A 12,247-nucleotide genomic window follows, 5' to 3' on the forward strand; every position below is an offset into this window, starting at 1 on the left:
TGCACATCTAAGAATCCATGTTGAGCGAGTAATTGGTAGTTTGCGCAACAAGTTCAAAATGCTACATACCACCATGCCAGTCCGTTCTCTTCTTCCATGTGAGGGTGAAGACGTTACCTTTCTTGATAAAATTGTGGTGTTTGTTGCGTTTTTGTGAACATGTGCCCCAGTGTGGTAGTAAAACAGTAGTAAAGACATTTGTATATACACATGGTCATTACGTTATGTAACCATTTCTGTATCTGTATACTATAATTGACAGTTTGTCATCGCTTTGAAGTCTTTGTTTCACTAAAATGATGTTAAAATAAAAGCAAGATAACAACAACTTCATTTAGGTCTTTATTTTACACTTTCACATTTGTTACATGGTAAGTACTGCAGCTGTGAATTCAAGTTATGTACATTACAATGCACTTCAGACAAAAAATTACACCCCAGAAAGAAAACCTTTGTGAGCACTCAGGGCGGCATTTCGCATAGAGAAATGTTTTAGTTCAGGATGGCAAACCTTCTGAAAGAACTCCTGTGCTTTCTTTAAACATGGTTCCCAGAAGTGCACATCAGGGAAGATGCGTACAACTGCCATATCTTTTGGTGTCCATACCACGAGGTCACAGTGCTTTGCGTTGGCCACAAAGATTTGTGTTTGCACTTGTGAGTGAAAGGGGTGTGTCCTCTTTAGGTTAAGTCCACTTGCTGTCATCTCGAGGCAAAAGTCTTTGTCGTGCGCATCCAATGCTTGCTGAATGCTGTCAGATCTGTATTTAAATGGACATTTAATTTCCAGGCACCCCTTCCCACAACATGCACACATGGTTAGTCCCACAGGAGATGCTCCTACCTCAGGAAAAGCCGTGTTAACAAGAAAACCACATACGAACCTGTAGGTTTTGGTGACGTGCTGACATTATTTGGGTGTAGGCGTGTCGAGCATCCTGTTCATGCTCCAGTCCCCAAGTTGTTTGCACATTATAGACAGAGTTATCAGGGTAGCAAACACAATTAATGACACTTACGGCGGGTTTTTCTACACTGGTGGCAAACACAGCGTGCATCATTGAAGCTGTGATTCTCCCAGCACGCCAAACATACCATTCTGGGCTCTTGTGTTGTAGTCTTGTGCTTACCTCAATAGCTTCTGCCTGTTCTTGAGTAACTGTGGCTGCGTTTACGTACTTTTCACAATGCAGTTGTAGCTCGTTAAGGCCTAGGGACTGTGCACTTGTGTTGCGCAAACACACCAGAGACAGTGGTAATTTGGATGACTGTACAGTGTGTGCTGTGTAATGTGTCTCCAATCCAGACAAACCCACTGCTTTACTGTGTTTTTTCTAACAGTGGTGACAACTCCTCAAGCGTAGCAGTGGGAATCTTTCTTTTTGAAGGATGGCTTCTTCTGCCTTTCACCACAGATGGTCTGTTTATATTTTCATCAAGAGTCTTTTTTTTGTGCTGCTGAAGATGTAAAGTCAATGTTATGGCCACCCTCTGGCTGTATCTTGGTCGTCTTCCCAGGCAAAACCCAGTAGGCTGGTTCATCTGTGACAGTCTTTGCGCCTCGGATCCGCGCTGTTGCCTCCACTTTAAACAGAAGCGCAGCGACATGGGTGCAGGTCTCCGCTACTCTGGCCATACAGGTGCAGTGTGCGGCTTCGACCTTCCCCGTGGTGCTTACAATAACCTATGGCCGTAATGCAGGTTCATTCAGTCTTTGGGAGTACAGACTGGACACAAATTAGTATTAAGTAATATCTTGCCCGATTATCAAAGTGGTAGTTTGCATCTACTTTACAATTATGGACACATAATATGACAACAAGATTTTAGCAGTTCATTGATTAATGTATAACATTAATTGTGGTGGTGGGGTAAACAATGGCTATTACACTCGATGCACTCCAGCTGACTTAACTTGGTTTGAATGACGACGTACTCACATTTTGGCGGCTTGAAAATAGCCAAATCTTGCACCCAGCCGTTTGTAAATTGGATGTGCGCCTCCAGCAACTTGTAATTACGAAACTGGTTCGCAGTGTAAGCGCTTACTCCACAAACAAGATGCGTGAAGATATCGGGGTAGGACAGTGGGGGTAAGTCGTCGGGGTCTTTACTCCACTGCCGTATTTCATATGGGTCCAGATTTGCAATGCACTCTATTTTCTGCAAGTACCGCCGCTTCGCCTCTGGACGCAATTGGTCTCTATACAGTCCATTCTCTTTTGCGCTGCTTTTAAGCATCTTTCTTGTAGTCGTCGTTCCAACACAGTGTGTTTGTTTTGATTCGTAGACCCCGAAAATGGCGCCGCGCTCCCACAATGCATTGCGGTGTGACATCAACTCCAAAGCCCTAGCTTAGTGGAAGTTCCCCAAGGGATACCTGAGTGGGGGTGTCAGTGTTTGTAGCCTGATAACTATGTTTTGTAGGGGAGTTTGGTGTAGCTTGGGTGAGGGGAGATGACTTTATGACTGGCAGGAAGTCATGTCCACAGAGACACGTACGCGCACATGCAGGCACTCACGTGCTCGAACACACATACGGTGTTTTAGTTTTATGGCACATCATATAGGGTTTACAGCGGAGGTCGCTTCTATAATACTGCAGGTAATGGACAAAGGGTTGAGATTTGCAGAGGAATTGCCGGGGCCATGCACATCTCCCTTCTAGAAGCTGCATAAGTGATTGTGGATGAATAAAGTTTTGTGAAGTGACTATTGTCGTCTCTGGAGGCCTGAGAAATCCAAGAACTGGGGTTAAACTGTTTTGAGGTGACACTGATTTGGTAATGTGTACACAGCTTTTGCAGCCTAACAGTATTGCTGGTACAGAGAAATGGATGTCTGCAGATTCTTCATTAGAAACTATAAAACTTAGTGGATATAGGTTTCAATGTAATCCATGAAGTGGATCTTGCACTAGTAGTAATCCAGCATTAATTGAAATACAAAGCCAACAGCATGGTGGCATTGGCATGTACACTACAGTTTGGCATCAGAAAATATAATTATTCAGATACTAGATGCTAATTAAATTTTTTTTGGCTACATAAAAAAACAAAAAAAACAGTTGTAACAGGAGATTTCAAAGATAATGTTCTAAAATCTTAAAGCATTTGCAATTTTGTTACAGATAAGGGATTTGTTCAACATGTCACACAGCCGACCATAGAGAAAGGCACGTTAATTGATCATGATTATGTTTTGACAAAGTAGAGAAATCCAATTGCTAAAACTGATGAAGCATTGGACATGTCTAAAACATATGTAGAAGGGTGGCTGGAGCCTGCTTACATTTATCACAGGTAGGATCCAGATCTGATCTAAATCTGGACAGTTTAGTCTTTGACCAGTTTAGTCAAAGTACAATTTTAAACTGAATAACAGTATGATGTTGGCAAATTGAAGATGAATAGATCCTTCTTATCATTTTCAGCCAATCTTCTCCTGAAATTTCAACATTTAAATCTTTTTCCCACTTTAATTTTAGATAATTGAGAGTGGTTGAGCTGTGATGGATTAGTTTATTATAGATGTTACGAATAATTTGTTTCTGATCAAATGCAACTTTAAAAATATCATCTAGCAGAGAAACCGGTGGACGAGAGGGGAAGCAATCAGTATGTGAGGATACAAAGTTTCGTAGTTGTAAGTCTCTAAAAAAAAGTTAGATTTGGTGTTACATCCCCCAGGAGGATGTCTCTTCTCCCTACTAACTCTTTGTTTTGTCTAGGCTCCACCTCCTCTATCCTGATTGGATGCTGCTCAGAGTCCAGATAATTGTTAATCAGCGGAGCACTACTTAAGGCCTGTGGAGCTGTGTTTCTGTGCCCTCTGGCCATTTTGATTGCCATACCTGTGCAGGATTGCATACCTTTGACTTGTATGTGCATTTTTGTTTTCATGTTCAGACTGCTTGTAGGGGAGAGCTGCCTTTTGTTTTGACATCCCGTTTTCTCCTGTTTGTGTTGTTAGGTAGGTTATGGTTATAGGTTGTATATTTTGTTTTCTTTGGAGTTAGGTAAGTTTTTTTTATTTTTTACATCAGGGATGTTTTGTTTGTTATGTTGGCCTTGGCTCTCCCTGAAGTTATACCTCAGTCTGAACCCAAATCTCATCACCAGCATTAAATAAACCTTTTAAAGTTACCATCTTGGCGCCTCCTTCACTATCCACCTTTATGTTCGTCCCTTCAACCCCCCTAGACTAGCCAGGGGACGTAACATTTGGGTATGACGGTCTGGTGTAAAAATGGTATCCTGTCAATTCAAGACATTTACAGTGGGGCAAAAGTATTTAGTCAGCCACCGATGGTCAATAACAAAAATACAACTCAATACTTTGTAACATAACCTTTGTTGGCAATAACAGAGGTCAAACGTTTACTATAGGTCTTTACCAGGTTTGCACACACAGTAGCTGGTATTTTGGCCCATTCCTCCATGCAGATCTTCTCGAGAGCAGTGATGTTTTGGGGCTGTCGCCGAGCAACACGGACTTTCAACTCCCGCCACAGATTTTCTATGGGGTTGAGGTCTGGAGACTGGCTAGGCCACTCCAGGACTTTCAAATGCTTCTTACGGAGCCACTCCTTTGTTGCCCGGGCGGTGTGTTTTGGATCATTGTCCTGTTGGAAGACCCAGCCTCGTTTCATCTTCAAAGTTCTCACTGATGGAAGGAGGTTTTGGCTCAAAATCTCACGATACATGGCCCCATTCATTCTGTCCTTAACACGGATCAGTCGTCCTGTCCCCTTGGCAGAAAAACAGCCCCATAGCATGATGTTTCCACCCCCATGCTTCACAGTAGGTATGGTGTTCTTGGGATGCAACTCAGTATTCTTCTTCCTCCAAACACGACGAGTTGAGTTTATACCAAAAAGTTCTACTTTGGTTTCATCTGACCACATGACATTCTCCCAATCCTCTGCTGTATCATCCATGTGCTCTCTGGCAAACTTCAGACGGGCCTGGACATGCACTGGCTTCAGCAGCGGAACACGTCTGGCACTGCGGGATTTGATTCCCTGCCGTTGTAGTGTGTTACTGATGGTGACCTTTGTTACTTTGGTCCCAGCTCTCTGCAGGTCATTCACCAGGTCCCCCCGTGTGGTTCTGGGATCTTTGCTCACCGTTCTCATGATCATTTTGACCCCACGGGATGAGATCTTGCGTGGAGCCCCAGATCGAGGGAGATTATCAGTGGTCTTGTATGTCTTCCATTTTCTGATGATTGCTCCCACAGTTGATTTTTTCACACCAAGCTGCTTGCCTATTGTAGATTCACTCTTCCCAGTCTGGTGCAGGTCTACAATACTTTTCCTGGTGTCCTTCGAAAGCTCTTTGGTCTTGGCCATGGCGGAGTTTGGAGTCTGACTGTTTGCGGCTGTGGACAGGTGTCTTTTATACAGATGATGAGTTCAAACAGGTGCCATTCATACAGGTAACGAGTGGGGGACAGAAAAGCTTCTTACAGAAGACGTTACAGGTCTGTGAGAGCCAGAGATGTTCCTTGTTTGAGGTGACCAAATACTTATTTTCCACCCTGATTTACGAATAAATTCTTTACAAATCCTACCATGTGAATTCATGGATTTTTTTTCACATTCTGTCTCTCACAGTTGAAGTGTACCTCTGGTGCAAATTACTGACCTCTGTCATCATTTTAAGTGGGGGAACTTACACAATCGGTGGCTGACTAAATACTTTTTTGCCCCACTGTACATAAGCAACAATTTGCCTCTTTTGAGCAGCTGGTAAACAGGTTCTCCATACCCTCTCTCATTTTGCTGGTAGAGACATACCCGAAAAGTCTGGCAGCTGGAACTGCAGCAAAAAGTGGTTCTACAAAGTATTGACTCAGGGGGCTGAATAATTACGCACACCCCACTTTTCAGTTATTTATTTGTAAAAACTATTTTGGAATCATGAATGATTTTTGTTCCACTTCTCACATGTACACCACTTTGTGTTGGTCTTTCACGTGGAATTCCAATAAAATTGATTCATGTTTGTGGCTGTAATGTGACAAAATGTGGGAAAGTTCAAGGGGGCCGAATACTTCTGCAAGCCACTGTATTATTTTCCTTTCCCACATAAACAAGTGCTTGGTTCTTTGAAGTATTAAGAATTACTGCTGCAGCTCTTCTGCATGATCACTGCGTATATTTGTGTATGTGCATACACCTATCAAAACTCCCTCTGGTGAACATGACAGGAGAGATGAGGAGAAAGAACGAGCTGTTCAGTCCTTAATCTTCTCCCACCTGTTACTACCTAAAATCTCGGTTCTGAAACAGAAAAAAAATGTGTTTGTGTGTTTGCATGCGAGACGTTGTCAACAGAATTAATTCTGTTGATTACTGTCTTGGTTGCAATTCTTTGTATAGCTGAGTGTTTGATAAGGTAGCACTTTGTCTGACAGAGGGCAAGCATGCATTTTTCTTTACCATTTGAAGCAGATTTGATGTCTCGGCACATTGCGGGTATATGATATTACTAGTGTGTGTTTTCATTTAAAGGTGTTATTACAGTGTTTGTAGCTCTTATTTTTATCTTTGTTGGGAATGATCTTGCTGAATGATGAAAAAAATATTGTTTCCATGTTTACCACATGTTTTGTTAGTCATGAAGCTCTCCTCAGCCAGCACCTGTGTCTCATCTCTTCTGCTGATTGAGACAGAAAGCTGGGAATGCCTGGCAGCAGGATATGAAATATGCTAATGAACTTATATAATAATGACCTGTCATCACACATGCAGTGGAAAGAAAATGAAAAATTTTGCAAAGGATTGTCTCATTGTAACCTTAATTCAAGACAAAACTGAAATTATCCCCTCCCAGGGCAATATTTGCTTGTTGTGAGAAATTGCATTTATGTGAGGCTAGTCTAGGCTGTGTAAAGACATCAATCATAAAGAAAACAGGTTTGTTTTTTTTTATGGGATGCTCTCCAAGTTTTCATATACATTAATAACATTTCTGGCTTATATCCAGACAAAGAAGTAGTGATGCATGAATCATGAACGAATCGTTCAATACTCGAGAATCACTTTACTGACTCAGAATTGGGACCTTCAACACTGTGGACATCGTGTTGTATATAGTTGCAACATTTTTCACGTTTTCACTCAAAAATAAATTTGATGTTTTGTTTTAAGGGTCTTTCTGTAAGTCCTGTGGCACAACAACATGAGATAGGAGTTTCTCTCTGTTAATTTAGGACTGTATTCATCACCTTTGTCCCCACTTAGTTGTGGTGTACCTCAGGGTTCTATATTGGGGCCCATTCTCTTTATTTCTGCTTCCCATGGGGTCCATTTTTAAAAAGCATAACATCACATTTCATTACTTTGTATATGACCTACAGAAACTAGATTCAACCAGGGCCCATAATCTTTGGAAGGATCATCATGCTTCTGTTCAGGCAACAGTAAACTGCCAGATATGTACAATCATGTTTGGAAATAAACTCTCTCAATCAATGAACAAAAACAAAACAGTAATTATTTTCTTTGGGAAACCATCCCATTAGTTGGTTATGACAGTGTCATTTGTCCCTTAGCCTCTTACTGAGTTTTCAAAAAATAAAAGACAGTGTTCGTCTATATTTGAATTAAAAAGAGATCATGTTGCAATGAATGTTCATGTAAAATGTGCTCAAAACAAACGTAATTGAAGCAGGATAAATAAACTGAATTATATCCATATGTGATTAAATGTTTAAATGTAATGTCTAATTTTCCTTTGTTAAAAAATAACAAAGAATGTAATTCAGTGATTTTCAAGTTTAAATGTTTAAACCTTGTGTTAAATCTTGTAAGTGAGATAGGGAGAGATAGAGTGGATGATTAAATGTCAACTACTAAATTGGATGGCCAAAATGTGAAGATGTGGCATCGAGTAGGAGAAGTGGGAGAAATGTGTAAAAGTGAGGTGAAGAAAAGAGTCGAGGTTCCTCCCTCTTGTCTTCTGCGAGATGAGCAGTACAGGAGATTGGATCTGAGAGGTTGACAGCTGAAACTTCCAGCAGAGATACTGGGGGAACCGCAGTCCAACCTGTGAATTGATTTTTGGCTTTTCATCTGCTCCTTTTGAAAGATTTTGATCTACATCACTGAATGTCCAACTGATTTCCTGTTGGGTAATTATCATCATCCCGGAAGAAGTGCATCTTTGGATCCATTTGTGCTCATCCTTCCTCCAACCTCTCTTCACCAAAGATAAGAACAAAATCACCATGAGCTCAGAGTAGGTTAGTTAGATAAGTATAGTTTAAATGATTTGACTATTGTTTTGTGACTTTTTTAAAAATCTCCTTCAATCAAAGTCTAAATTGTGGACATTCACTTTTTAACCTTTTGTGAAACAGTAACGGTAAAAGTATTTATTAGTGCCAATCGCTCTTACAGGTTACCCTACCCATAATAATAAAAATAATCTTCCTGAACGCTTCCTGTAGGTTCCAATGAGAGTCTGGATTGTGGTTGAAGGTATTTTGGACCATTCCTCTTTACAAAACATCTCTAGTTCATTCAGGTTTGATGGCTTCCGAGCATGAAGAGCTCACACCACAGATTTTCAATAATATTCAGGTCTGGGCTGAGATGGCCGTTCCAGAACGTTGTACTTGTTCCTCTGCATGAATGCCTTAGTGGATTTTGAGCAGTGTTTCGGGTCGTTGTCTTGTTGAAAGATCCAGCGCAGCTTCAGCTTTGTCACTGATTCCTGGACATTAGTCTCCAGAATCTGTTGATACTGAGTGGAATCCATGTGTCCCACAACTTTGACAAGATTCCCAGTCCCTGCACTGGCCACACAGCCCCACAGCATGATGGAACCACCATATTTACTGTAGGTAGCAGGTGTTTATCTGGGAATGCTGTGTTCTGTTTCCTCCATGCATAACGCCCCTTGTTATGCCCAAATAACTTAATTTTAGTTTCATCAGTCCACAGCACCTTTTTCCAGAATGAAGCTGGCTTGTCTAAATGGGTTTTAGCAAACCTCAAGCGTCTCTGTTTGTGCTGTGGGCGGAGAAAAGGCTTCCTCTGCATCACTCTCGCATACAGCATCTCCTTGTGTAAAGTGCGCCAAATGGTTGAACGATGCACAGCGACTCCATCTGCTGCAAGATGATGTTGCAGGTCTTTGGTGCTGGTCTGTGGGTTGACTCTGACTGTTCTCACCATTCGTCGCTTCAGTCTGTCCGAGATTTTTCTTGGTCTGCCACTTCAGAATCAGAATCAGAATGGGTTTTATTGCCAAATGTTGAGCAGGTTTACAACATTAGGAAATTGCTGCGGTGCTTCAGTGCAAACATGCTGTCATAAATTGCGCTTAAATAGACATGAAAAAATAAAAGTAAGAATAAGAATTAAAAGTGCTACGTAGAAAGATATATACATGAGTGCAGGTGGTGATCAGTGCCAAAACATGGAATCATGCAGTGAACACAGCGTAGGGTCATGTGTTAGTGGTGGGGACAGTCGTACGTTTATTGTTCATGTGTCCAACAACAGAGGGGAAGAAACTGTTCTTATGGCGAGAGGTTCTGGTGCGAATGGACCGGAGCCTCCTGCCTGAGGGGAGCAGGTCAAACAGACTGTGTCCAGGGTGAGAAGGGTCAGCTGAGATCTGAGCTGCACGCCGCAATGTCCTGGAGGTGTACAGGTCCTGCAGAGATGGGAGTCTGCAGCCTTCGAGCCTTAACTTGAACTGAGTCGGTGGTCTTCCTTTTTCTCAAAATGTTCCTAACTGTGGAACCAGACAGCTTAAATCTCTGAGACAGCTTTCTGTATCCTTCCCCTAAACCATGATGGTGAACAATCTTTGTCTTCAGGTCATTTGAGAGTTGTTTTGAGATCCACATGTTGCTACTCTTCAGAAAAAATTAAAAGAGGGAAACTTACAATTGACCCCCTTAAATACTCTTTTCACATTATTGGATTCACCTGTGTATGTAGGTCAGGGATCACTGAGGTTACCAAGCCAATTTGAGTTCCAGTAATTAGTTCTAAAGGTTTTTGAATTAATAAAATGACAACGGTGCCCAAATTTATGCACCTGCCTGATTTTGTTTAAACAATTATTGCACACTTTCTGTAAATCCAATAAACTTCATTTCACTTCTCAAATATCAGTGTGTGTGTCTCCTATATGATATATTTAACTGACATTTTTTATTGTAACAACCAACGATTTATACAGGAAAATAATGACTATTAACAAGGTTACCCAAACTTTTGCATCCCACTGTAGATATTGACAATAGGACATTGGTGTATGACAGCAATATAGATCCTGATTGTAATCTCTTTAAAGAAAAAAATATAAATGAATGCAATTATTATACAAATTACAAATTTAAAGAGAAAATATAGTAATGTAGTTAGAAATGGTATAACAATTATTCACTTTAATAGTAGAAGCCTATATGCAAACTTTCAATCCATCAAGGAATACATAACATAGTTTGAACAGCCATTCAACATAATAGCCATATCGGAGACCTGAATAACTCCTGAAAAAGGAGAAGACTTTGAAATAAATGGATATGAATTCCTTCATTTAGACAGGATCAACAAAAAAGGAGGTGGGGTGGCACTTTACATTGATAAAAACCCTGGAACAAAGATCGAGATATTTAAGGACAGCATGGAGAACCTATTTACAAATCTCAATCAGAAAGGAATGTTTATTTGTGGGGACTTTAATGCTGACTTGAATCCAAATCATAATAAGAGTACAGAAGAATTTACTGATTCCATGTGAAGCATGGGTTTATTTCCACTGATAACAAGACTGACCAGAATAACATCTCAACTCTATTAGATAATATATTTAGAAATATAATTGTCACAGGCTGGGTCTCTGACCCAGCGCTCTGAGTTCATGTTTGTATTTGTCTCATTTTGTTATGTGATTAGTTTTGTGTCATTTCCTATCTGTCTTTAGTTTGGGCAGTTATTGTTTATTGTTCCTCTGGTTTTCTATGTTTTGGGGTTTTGTATTTATTCATCACGTATTAGGTCTGTTAAGTTGTGTTGTCATGTTTAGTTTTAGTATTTCCTGTTTTATTCTGACAGTGTCATGTGTTCTTTGTTCATTGTATTTAGCTTTCCTCTCCTGGTCCTGTCATTAGGTTTATGTCAGTCAGCTGTTCCCCCATGTGTCTCCACTTCCCCTGATCACCTCATGTATGTATTTAAGCCCTTTGTTTTCTGCATGCCATTGTCGGGTCGTCTGTTTATTTTGACCTTAGTCTTAGTTAGGTTTCCTCACCCTCACCCTCAGTCATAGTTATGGTTTTCGTCTGTCAGTTCTACATTAGTCTTAGTCATAGTCTTTGCCTGTTATTTTCCACCACAGTTATAGTTATAGTTTTTGGTCTTAGTACCTTTTAGTGTTTTGTTTCTTAGTGTTTTGCCAGTTTGTTTTGGTAATTCATAAATATAGGGCCAAAAGTGGCAGAGGAAATAAAGGTCGATGGAATAGAAAGGGACACTGAAGAAGATATTGAAAGGAATAGAAGCTCAATGTTTTTAAGAGCAGTGGAAGAAAAAGAGATTTATGACATCGTTATTGGACTTAAAAACAAAACCAGTACAGATTGGAATGATATTGATATGGTATTAGTGAAGAGAGTTATTGATGGTATACAGGGAGTGCAGAATTATTAGCCAAGTGAGTATTTTGTCCACATCATCCTCTTCATGCATGTTGTCTTACTCCAAGCTGTATAGGCTCAAAAGCCTACTACCAATTAAGCATATTAGGTGATGTGCATCTCTGTAATGAGAAGGGGTGTGGTCTAATGACATCAACATCCTATATCAGGTGTGCATAATTATTAGGCAACTTCCTTTCCTTTGGCAAAATGGGTCAAAAGAAGGACTTGACAGGCTCAGAAAAGTCAAAAATAGTGAGATATCTTGCAGAGGGATGCAGCAGTCTCATCGAACAATCAAGCGTTTCATTCAAAATAGTCAACAGGGTCGCAAGAAGCGTGTGGAAAAACCAAGGCGCAAAATAACTGCCCATGAACTGAGAAAAGTCAAGCGTGCAGCTGCCAAGATGCTACTTGCCACCAGTTTGGCCATATTTCAGAGCTGCAACATCACTGGAGTGCCCAAAAGCACAAGGTGTGCAATACTCAGAGACATGGCCAAGGTAAGAAAGGCTGAAAGACGACCACCACTGAACAAGACACACAAGCTGAAACGTCAAGACTGGGCCAAGAAATATCTCAA

General features: G+C 40.7%; 1 pseudogene; it reads right to left on the minus strand.

Annotated features, from left to right (window-relative positions):
- Positions 1-204: 204 nt before the first annotated feature.
- On the minus strand, positions 205-3,839 carry LOC147302985 (uncharacterized; annotated as a pseudogene).
- Between the last annotated feature and the right edge of the window lie 8,408 nt (positions 3,840-12,247).

This window comes from Aulonocara sp. 'chitande type north' Nkhata Bay, linkage group LG23 (genome assembly GCF_057382095.1).
Source record: "Aulonocara sp. 'chitande type north' Nkhata Bay isolate Kocher_YH1m ecotype deep benthic linkage group LG23, A_spYH_male_GT1.1, whole genome shotgun sequence".
NCBI classification, from domain to species: domain Eukaryota; kingdom Metazoa; phylum Chordata; class Actinopteri; order Cichliformes; family Cichlidae; genus Aulonocara; species Aulonocara sp. 'chitande type north' Nkhata Bay.